Consider the following 3,590-nt stretch of genomic DNA (forward strand, 5'->3'; position numbering starts at 1 on the left):
AGTCCTAGCTCAGCATTGTTAATAGAGTCCAGCAACCAAGTTTCTGTGAATACAAGTGCGTTATAATTACAGCATGCTACGTTACATGTTAGTTGTTTAAGTTTAGATCGAATGCCACGCACATTCTGATAATAAAATATAATGGAACTATTACTATTCATTCTATTTGTATTTTGTCTATTAATATTTGCTGGGCTCTGTCTTTCATGTTGAGTCAATATTATTAGGTTATTGGGGTTGACTTGTCGGACGGGAAATTTGACATCTTATTAAAAATATTATAACGATACGAATTAGTAATAGGTATAGGATATACCTCCCTATCCGACAACATGTTGTTTGCAGTTGTCTCATCAAAGCTATTTACTCTAGAATCAGGGGTGGGTTTGGGTGAGCCGAACAGGTTACGTTGCGGTTTTGGAGTACAATAAACACTAACATTGGAATGCAAATGATTCGGGGATGGAATACTTTCAGTATCAGTTAGATTCACGCTGAGGTTATAAGGACTACTTGTTGTCGGTATTGATTTTGATCTTAAGCGTATATTACCAAAAGTAGAATTCAGAGATACATCTGGATCTAAATTATTATTGTCAGCAGGGATAAAATCAGATGGTAATTTATGATTATTAGAATGAGAGATATGTCTAAACATGGTGTTTTTAATTCTCCTACATAACAATTGTTTGCCTGGCTTATTCAAATGAATTCCATCATTACGGTAATGATAAGGTTTTAAAAATTTTGTACAATCAATAAACAGAAATGTGCTACCTCTAGTTTTAATATAGTTCTTAATCTTAGTATTGAAATTTATAATATGTCTATTTAGTCTCCAATTGTCACAACGCAAAGGAACTCCAATAAAACAAAGTCTAGAACATTGTTTGAAATTCTCAATTACAGAATCAATGCTATCCTTGATTGTCACCCAGTCAGTTTTACACACGTCATTAGTACCACAACATATTACAATCATGTCATCGGCTTTCGCTTGAATCAAGTTCGGGGATTTCGTAATAATCTGGGACAATCGGCTGAAGCCAGCTCCTGGTTGGAGAAATGATTCCACTTTGATGTTTCTGGTAGAGATTGACAATAGCTCCTGTGCTAGTCCTCTGACATGACTGTCGCCTATGACGAAACAATGCCCATTTTTGATAGGTACACGTGAGATGTCATGGTTTACAATGCTTGCCATGTTAGTACGGGGAAAATTTGCATGCTCCATGTCTAGTTGTTTAATACGCGACTCGAGTGATACAACAGTCTGCTTCAGCGAACCGATCTCCTTCATCTGTTCACTAATCTTGTCTATTAAACCGTCCCTCATATTCGACCAGATTATCGCATCTATGTCCGTTTGAATGTAGACTTCCCTAGATAAAGCTGTACGATCAAGTTTCCTTGTCTCGTGATTAACACATGATCCCGGGCTATCATAATTATAAGTAGGGGAAGTTAAGTTTGATTCGTTATCAATAAGGGCGGCTGATGTTGTGCTGTTTGACTTTATGTTGGTTACATCTGATGTGCGGGAGTGATTGGTGTCGATGTTCGTCAAATTGAACGTTACTGCTCTAGACCTAGTCACTACCTGAGGCGTCAGATTTTCACTAACAGAAGCATTCCCTTTCTTTTTCCTTTGCCTAGAATGAGTGGTCTGAGTACGGGGGCTAGCTATGTTCGTACTGCCTTGGTGTGTTGTTATGGAAGGGGATGATTTTGCAGAGTGATTTGTGTGTGCACAAAGATGGTCCTCTAGGATTTCAGTTCTCTTCTGGTTAAATTTTATTTTGGCACTACATGCATTGACAATACACTTATAGATATATGTTTTGCTTTCTGCAATAAACTCAATTATAAGTGTCCCAGTTATAGGAGTACCTCTTTTAATAAATTTTGAAGTGAGTAATATGTAGAAAATTAAAAAAACATAAAACATAAGAATATAACAGAAGTCAACATGAAAATTGGAATGTTATGAGACCCAGCACTGAAATAGCGGATAAATGTGATTTGTGAACAAATAAAAACAATAATTTACGTAAAATTGAACCTATTATTGAAAATTTCAAAACAATACTGATCTTTATTCGCTAATCAGAGACAATAAAGGCCTCCAAAAATAAGAAAAAAAAATTTGAGAAAGTCACAGATAAATTTTATAAAGAATCATTAAATGTTACCAGTAGATGATGTTAAAATCATGCACTCCCAACACCCACTCTTTAACTAATATATAATAATAATAATACAATACATAATAATAATAATGATAATACAATAGTAATCATAGATAATTATAATTTGGATGTCCCTGGCCCCTAAGGAATATACCGAAATCGACACAATTTGTGGGGAACATAATTCACCACCAGAGAGTTAATGAAAAAGTTACAATACCAGCAACAAGACGACGTCCATTTCCAGCGATCCATTACATCACAAGCCGGCTCCTGGTTGGTTGAATATGAAAGATAAGTTATGCCGGGACACATCCTATGAAACAGAGACAAACGTAATCCAATAACAAACCATGATATGCTCCCCTGTATATACGACAAGCGTGAGCATTTATCCATACCTTGAGACAGATAAGCTTGGTATCGGAACGACGGCATATTCATCTACAATCGTCAGATTGTCGGGACGAAAATCTACCGTTGTGCAGCTCCCTCCATCAAACCCTTGAGAGAGAAAAGCCTGTATGGAAAACGATATACCCATTCGCAACTACACAAAAAAGGGAATCATTCCAAGGAATAAATATACACATATTGAAGATATATCAATGATTTTGTCACAAAACGTACGATTGACATGCATTAAGGCGAAAAAATTCGAGTTTTGCAAACAAAATCAACCATACATTGATCGGTGCTATTTCATTCGTGGAAGAGCTATACCATTTTCAGGTTTGGCGAATAGTTCCCTTTGAGAGAATCCTCCCACTTTAAATAAAGAATAAATACCGAGAAACTGGAACCAAGTCCTGGTGATGCATATTGCATTCATCACAATATTTCATAATCAGTGTATTTAAAATCCTTCAACCTCCTGTTGCTCAATCCATACAACTAGGTAGCGGTACAACAAAGGATTTCATGGGAATTCTCATAACAATAAACAACACCCTCTCCTCTCTCTCTCATCTCTCCACCTCTTCCTCTCCTCTCTCTCCTCTCCTGTCTATGAATCCCTCTCCTTTCGTGCTCTATGAAATGGAAACTATCCAAGGATACATAATGGATGTAAATATTCCCAAAGATCATTACACGGACCTGAAGCATAATATCCCCCCCCTTATCTCGTATTACGTTGGTATAGCTCGTTGTCATTCAGAATGCATATCCTAGGAATCTTCATTTAGGATTTTCGTCTCTTGGTCCTAATCCTCATAAACCGCATACACTGGTAGAGGGAATTATGAATTTCTGGCTAAGGTACTTAACAGGAAAACAGGCCTGAAATCCCTTACGCAAAGAAATAGAAATGAAAATTGGACCGATTGCAATACTTTCCATTACTAAATAGCTCCGCTATATGTAGTAAATAGAAAGTAAAAGTTTGATTGCAATTTGAAG

Source organism: Diaphorina citri, unplaced genomic scaffold (genome assembly GCF_000475195.1).
Source record: "Diaphorina citri unplaced genomic scaffold, Diaci psyllid genome assembly version 1.1 scaffold3549, whole genome shotgun sequence".
Lineage (NCBI taxonomy): Eukaryota > Metazoa > Arthropoda > Insecta > Hemiptera > Psyllidae > Diaphorina > Diaphorina citri.